Source organism: Glycine soja, chromosome 4 (genome assembly GCF_004193775.1).
Source record: "Glycine soja cultivar W05 chromosome 4, ASM419377v2, whole genome shotgun sequence".
NCBI lineage: Eukaryota > Viridiplantae > Streptophyta > Magnoliopsida > Fabales > Fabaceae > Glycine > Glycine soja.
The window spans coordinates 25210947-25219145 of NC_041005.1; the positions used below are offsets into that span (position 1 = coordinate 25210947).

The 8199-nt window shown below is 33.8% G+C and overlaps 1 long non-coding RNA gene across 1 annotated transcript; it reads left to right on the top strand.

Moving 5' to 3' along the window:
- On the top strand, positions 1 to 385 carry LOC114408148. The gene is made up of 3 exons (XR_003665830.1): positions 1 to 62; positions 165 to 260; positions 342 to 385. It is a non-coding gene; the product is annotated as an uncharacterized LOC114408148 (long non-coding RNA).
- Positions 386 to 8199: the final 7814 nt, after the last annotated feature.

An 8199-nucleotide genomic window follows, 5' to 3' on the forward strand; every position in this document is an offset into this window, starting at 1 on the left:
AAGGACTTGATGATACTCCACAACCTAAATCCAAGGCTGCTGCTAGGTGGATTGTTGTTAAGGTACGTGATTTAAATAAAACTTATACTTTTATATATTTTATGTGTGTGTACACTAATTGTAGTTAACGTTTAATTAATATCCAAATTTCATTATGTATTTAGTGTAATAGGCAAAAAGGAATCACTGAATGTGGCTACTACGTGATGCACTGGATGTCCTCGATAATCTTAGGATCTTTCGGGAATAATTGGGAGACGGTAATTGTTTATTTCAAAGAAAGTTGGTTTTCTTATAATTGTTATTACATTATTAATTTATTTTTTTATTTGATCATGCAGTATTTTAATGAAGTTAGACCATTGGAAGCAGAGAGATTCAAGGCGCTTCGCATCCAGTGGGCACAATGTTATCTAAAAGTTAGAAATCTAACATAGGATGTTAGGCAACTATGTAACTTTAGGTTACTTAATTAGTTTACATACTTTGCATTACATTTTTTACAATTGTTGTTTAATTTTAACATTGAATAACCTTTGTTGATAGCTAGTTTTTTGCTAAAACCTATTTGAAAGTAGAATGCAAATGATATATGTTGTGTGTTGTGTGGTCTGATTTTAAATTTACAGGTTAAATTTTGGTTTTTTTGTAAAAACAGAGACATTATTTTAAAAATAATTCCTGAAAACAACATCGGTTTTTTGGAAAAACCGATGTTAACGAATGTGTTAATTTGACAGTTAACATCGGTTTTTTTACAGAAAACCGATGTTAACTGTCAATATTAACACATTCATTAACATCGGTTTTTTTTTACAAAAAACCGATGTTAACTGTCAATATTAAGACATTCGTTAACATCGGTTTTCTACAGAAAACCGATGTTAACTGTCCACATTAACACATTCGTTAACATCGGTTTTTTTTTACAGAAAACTGATGTTAACTGTTAATATTAACACATTCGTTAACATCGGTTTTTTGTAAAAAAACCGATGTTAACTTTCAACATTAATATACATTTTTTGGGTGTAATTCATATTAGCAACATCGGTTATTTATATAATCGATGTTGGTAATTTTACGTTAACATCGGTTTTTAAAAAATCGATGTTAACGATAATACTATCAACGTCGGTACTTTCAACATCGGTTTAGAAACCGATGTTGAAAGTCATAAATAATCGATGTAGAAAACATATTTTCTAATAGTGTCATGAGAAATTATAAGTACTTACTAACAAAGTTTATACTATTTTCATGTCATATGAAGTATGAAACATAGACACCATCAATGCACTAACCATGAATAATTAAAGATTCTAGGTCATTCCCTTCCAAAGATGCTTAAAACTCTTTAACCACTCTATTTCCCCCACTAGAGATATCCAACATGGTCACTGCTCCCCCCATGAACATACACATCACACATCATCATAATGACATTTTTAACATCAACAACATATAATCTCAATGTCATTATCAACATCAACATCATCTCATCTCAATGTCATTCTCAACATCAATATCATCTTATCTCAATGTCATTCTCAACATCAACATCATCTCATCTCAATAACATAATCATCAATAACAACATCATCTCATATCAATATAATCATCAATAACAACACCATATCATATCAATATTATCATCAACACCAACTTCGTCTCGTATCAATTATTATCAATATCACCTTCAATAACAACATCATTCTCTATCAACATTATCATAAACATTGATGTCACCTCATATCAATTAATATCATCAATAACAATATCGTCAGCAAATCACATTCCGCATATACACACATATATAGTTCATGTTTGAGATTCACACTCCCCAGGTCTTCCGATAACACAAGTCTAATAAAAATAATAATGTCATTTATCAATAACAGAAGTATCACATCCCATTAGTCAAAAACATTATTTTTCTTGGAAACTAGCATGCAACAAGGACATGCATACATCCCCATAGTTAAGTTCCCTGACCCCCATCTATAGTATTAAAAGTCATAAATTATAGTAAACTCCCCTCACATATCGTGAGTTCTTCACCAGTTCCTCTTTTCATATCTTAGAGATGATGCAATCCTACTCCCAAGGGCATTAGATAGAAGACTCCAAGAAGAATGGACCAGAGATGCAGGAGAAGGCCTAGGGTTCTCATGAGCCTTAAGGTAGATTTTGGGTCCGTGGGCTAAGTATGAACCCACTTATCATTGTACATATTAGATTAAGGTTTCATTATTTTTGGGCCTTGTATTTAGGGATCCATAATGTAGGTAGGGTACCCTAGAAATGTAGGATTTTTCAACCCTTGTAATTTAGGGCACCTAGACTAGTTTTTGTGTTAGGGGTAGTTTTGTAATTTTATATTGTTAGACAACTGGTCTCAGTTATCTTAAGAAGGGGGGTTGAATTAAGATAGACAAGCTATCCAATTAAAATTTTTCTCTCTTTTTGATTAACAATGCAACCTTTATTATGAGTTACTCTAAGAACAATTCAAAAACAAACTTCTTTAAAGAAAAATATAAAAAATAATAAATAAAAGAAGTTTGAGGGAAGAGAGAATGCAAACTCAGTTTTTATACTAGTTCGGCCACGCCCTGTGCCTACATCTAGTCCCTAAGCAACCCACTTGAGATTTCCACTATTCTGTAAAATGCCTTTTACAAAATTTGAACCACACAGGGACAACCCTTCCCTTGTGTTCAGAAATCCTTACAACTTAAGAGACCCTCGGTCCCTTAATCAATCTCTTTGAATAAGAAGAAGAAGAAGAAGAAGAAGAAGAAGATGATGAATTCTCTCTTTTAAGAGAAGGATGTTACAATGAAAGATCACTCAAGATTCCTTATTGAATTTGCAAGTGTTTTGGCCAAGGAATATTTTTGAGAGTTATAAGACAATTTGGTATATGAGAAGATAAGACAATTTGTTCAGAAAAACTCTCTAAAGATTTTCGAGTCCCAAGTCATCTATTTATAGGCCTTTGATGGCCATTCAAAAATCTCTTGAAGAGATATGACTCTTGGGAGTTATTTTTGAAAATTCCTTACTGGTAATCGATTATCCAAATGTCGTAATCGATTACAGGCTTTAAAGTTTGAATTCAAATTACTAATAGCTGTTAAAAACAGTTTCAACTTCTGGCAATCGATTACATACCTTGTGTAATCGATTACATGCTTTTGAATTCAAATTCAAAATTTGTAAAAATTGTTTCACAAATCAATTTGGCCACTGGTAATCGATTACTAGAGAGTAAATATTATATTTTGAAATCTTAAAAAGATTTTTTGGAAAATATCCTTTTGCCAAACCTGTGCATCATCAATTAAGAAAACCTTCCTTAGATTCTAGGAACTAAGTTCATCAATTATCTTGAATTTCTGGATTCTTGACTTTGATCAAACGTGAGAAGCGCTTATCTTTGGCATCATCAAAACTTCATAGCATATATACTTCTACAATCACCCTTTTTTGATGATGACAATAATCTGAAATCAAGATAAATGATATACAATTGATAATGCGTGCTCACAACCCTCTCCCCCTTAAGATTGGAATTTATGCCTAAGTTTATGATAATTTCTACCCTTGTTCTCTCCCTCTTTGGCAACATCGAAAAGCCAAAAACGTTTAGAGAAAGAAACTAAGGCGATATCAAAACCATAGCACAATCCATAGATAAACTAGATTAATCCATAGAATAAACTAGACAAGTCTTAGGTAACCAAAACAAAGTCTAAAACAACCAAACACAAAGAAAAACATAAGGGTAAACATCAAAGACAACCATAATCAAAGTACTGAAGTAGTAAACGCCAAAATACAAGGTTGAAATACATATAAAACTAAGGAAATAGAACATAAACTAAGAGTCGGCCGGGGGATCGAAGTAACGCCTAATGAAGCTCATATCATCTCCGAGTCGAGTGATCCTCGTATCCATCCCATCAAAGTGAGTATCCAGCGCATTAAAGCATTCACCCCCAAAAGCTTAAAGAATGCGAAGTTCTGTGAGGACTTCAGTCAAAAGAGAAGTGGAATCATTCCTTTGTGGTGGAGGAGATGGGGTACGCTCGTCAGGAATAGGCGGAGGCAAGTCTTGTTTGCGAACCCACTGACCATCAACATCCTTTCGGTAATGAAAGGAGGTAACCGCACCGGCACCAATAGAAAATGACCACTTAACTTTGACATATGGTTCATCATCCAAAGGAATATTGAAATGATGAAGAAAAAGAGTAACAAGGTGAGGATAAGGCAGAGGTGCATTGGCCCGTAATGCCTTATGCATCCGGTGCCGAACTAAATGGGCCCAGTCGATCTAATGACCAGTTTGAAAGGCCCACATTAGAATCAAATCCTCCTCAGAGGCTTGGACAAGGTTTGAAGACCGAGGAAGCCAAATACGAACAATGATATAATGCATGATGCGACAATCAAAAGTTAATGACCCAACAAGTAATCTGCCGGTCATGTCAACCTGGTTATTACAGACCATGCAGAGAGCATCATGACTAGAATAATCAAATTTCTAGTCATCAACAAGGGTGCCCTCAAAAGGAACACCTTGACTGGGCAGTTTAGTTAATGAAAGAATAAGGACTGATCAATAACAATTGGAATATTATTCACCTCAGAGTAAATAATGCCATCCTAAATTTTCAAGTTATTATAGAAAACCTTAACTAATTCAAGAAAGTAGGAAGTTTTAGAGACATGAAATCAATCAAAGCGGAATTTTGAAACACTTGGTAACAATCAAATGTTTCACCATAAAAAAATTCGATGTCAAGGTACTTAGGGTCTAGAATGACTCTATTACATAATTAAGAATAGTACCTTTGACGTTGATCACCTAAGGAGAATAATGTAGATGATCTAAGAGATGAAACAGAAGGAGGAACTGGTGCGGGTGGGTCTCCAGAAGTTCCTTGGCGGTGGTGATGAAGGAAGATCCTTTGCGCTTCTTGGATGATTCTGCCATTTGAAGATGTTTCAATGAATTTTGATCAGTGGGTTTGAAAGAGAATTGAAAAAGATGAAGATTGGGATTTGTTTGAAGTGATTTCATTAAGAATTGAAAGAGATACGAAGATTTGATGTTTTGGGGAAGGTTTGCATCGTCACTCGTATAGAGGTTAGGGGTCTGTGCACGAGGCTCTACGATAACGTGCTTATTTATAGAAGAAGACACCTTGTAATCGATTACAAGCCATTGTAATTGATTACAGGAGTAACCTGTAGCACATGCACCCTGCTAGTAATCGATTACAGGCTTTTGTAATCGATTACAACCTTGCTGTTACAATGTAATCGGTTACAGGGAATGGTAATCGAGTACCAGACCCTTAAAGAAGGCTTTTTCACTAAAAGCTAACTATTTCTAAGTCAAATATACATCTAACTATAATAATCAACCATAATCAACAACATTCAAATCAACAAGCATAATCAAACACATTCAATCACAAACACAATCAAAACACATTCATTCAACAATTATTAATCACAAACAAATCTAATCAAATTAAGAATCAACTAACTATACACAATAATTTCTATTCCTATTAAAAATATTCAAACAAAGATAATGAAGAACAATTATTTATATGGCAAATAATAACTAATATAAATATTAATAGCACACAAGCAATTAGACTCATAGACAATCCTATTGATCATAAGGAGGATAAAACTCATTTGAGTTACCTATTATCTATATCATTGATATCTAGAAGACCTAATTCTCTCCTAATTGCAAAGAATGTTTCTTTAGGGAGAGGTTTTGTAAAGATATCAGCAAGTTGATTCTTTGTATCAACAAATTCTAGAATACAATCTCCCATTTGAACATGATCTCTCAAGAAATTATGTCTTATTTCTATGTGTTTGGTTCTTGAGTGTTGAACAGGATTATTGGATAGATTTATAGCACTTTTGTTATCACATCTTATAAGAATATGATCAAGTAATATTGCATAATTAGAAAGTTGTTGCTTCATCCAAAGAATTTGGGCACAATAACTACCAGCAGAAATGTATTCCGCTTCTACAGTAGATAAAGTAACACTATTATGTTTCTTACTATGCCAAGAAACTAGAGCAGATCCAATGAAATGACTATTTCCACTGGTGCTCTTTCTATCAGTTTTAGAACCGGCAAAGTCAGAATTAGAATATCCTATTAAATTGCATGTGGAATTTTTAGGATACCATAAACCTATATTCATAGTGCCTAACATATATCTTATAATTCTCTTAACGACACTAAGATGTGATTGTTTGGGATTTGATTGAAACCTAGCACACATACACACACTAGACATTATATCTGGTCTGCTAGCAGATAAATAAAGAAGTGATCCGATCATACCTCAATATTGCTTAATGTCTATTGATTGATCGGTTTCATCTTTATCCAAATAGCAAGCAGTACTCATTGGTGTAGCCATATGCTTAGCATTCTCCATCCCAAATCTGTGAATCAATTCCTTGCAATAATTTGATTGATTGACAAAAATTCCATTCTTGGTTTTCTTGATTTGCAACCCAAGAAAGAAATTAAATTCTCCCATCATTGACATTTCAAAATCACTTTGCATGTCTTGAGAGAATTCTTTGCATAAAGAGTCATTAGTGGATCCAAAGATGATATCATCAACATAGATTTGAACCAATAAAATATCATTTAATTTCTTCTTAATGAAGAGAGTAGTATCCACTTTACCTCTAGAGAAATCCTTCTTGTTGGATCAAGTGGCCTCAAAAATAATTAAGAAGAGGGGGTTGAATTAATTATGAACGTGTCTTGACTAATTAAAAATCTATCCTTCTTAATGTTACTAGATTCAATTAGGCTTTTACTACTAAGTTAAGAAAGTAAAGAACAGAAATAGAAACTTAAAAAAAAGTAAAAGCGATAATTAAAAGTACACAGCGTAAATTAAAGAGTGTAGGGAAGAAGAAGACAAACACAAGATTTATACTGGTTCGACCACAACCCGTGCCTATGTCCAGTCCCCAAGCAACCAACCGGTTCCTGAGATTTCTTTCAACCTTGTAAAATCCTTTACAAGCCAAAGATCCACAAGGGATGTACCCTCCCTTGGTCTCTTTTAAAAACCAAGTGGATGTACCCTCCACTTGAACTGATCCACAATAGATGTACCCTCTCTTGTTCTCAGTATAACAATCCCCAAGTAGATGTATCCTCTACTTGTACCACAAAGGATGTACCCTCCAATGTGTTGGGACAAAGAATTCTCAGGCGGTTAGTCCTTTGAATCTTTGTAAGGGGAAACAAAAGATATCTCAGGCGGTTAGTCCTTTGAAATCTTTTGTTTAAGGGGAAAGGAAGAATCAAAAGAATTCTCAGGCGGTTATTCCTTTGAATTCTCTTGGAAAGAGAGAAGGGAGACACAAAAAAATTTAGGCGGTTAGTCCTTCTATTCTTTTGGCAAAGGGAGAAGAGACAAGTCACTGGTAATCGATTACCATCAAGGTGTAATCGATTACACATCAACAGATGTGACTCTTCATGTTTAAATTTGAAAATCAAAATATTTAGAAACACTGGTAATCGATTACAAGTATTGTGTAATCGATTACACAAGTTTAAAATGATTTGAAAATGTTTAAACACAAGTTGTGACTCTTGAAATTTGAAATCTAATGTTTTAAAACACTGGTAATCGATTACATACTCATGGTAATCGATTACAACTTTGTAAATCAGTTTTGAAAACAATGCTGGCTACTGGTAATCAATTACTACCTTATGGTAATCGATTACCAGAGAGTAATACTCTTTGGTAATGATTTTGTGAAAACTTCTTGTGCTACTCAATGTTTTGAAAAACTTTTTTAGTACTTATCTTGATTAAGTCTTCTCTAGATTCTTGAATCTTGAGTCTTGAATCTTGATCCTAATTATCCTTGAATCTTGATTCTTGAAACTTGATTCTTGAATCTTTGGAATTTGCTTAACTCTTGATTCTTTGGCATCATCAAAATAACCTTGGAAGGCATTGCTTCCACACTTCTCTAAAAAGAACTTACTCAGATGCTCATACCAGGCCCTAGGAACTTGCTTTAAGCCATATAAAACCTTTTTCAATTTGAAGACATGACTTGGCTTATCTGAGTTTTCAAATCTAGGGGGTTGATCTGCATATACTT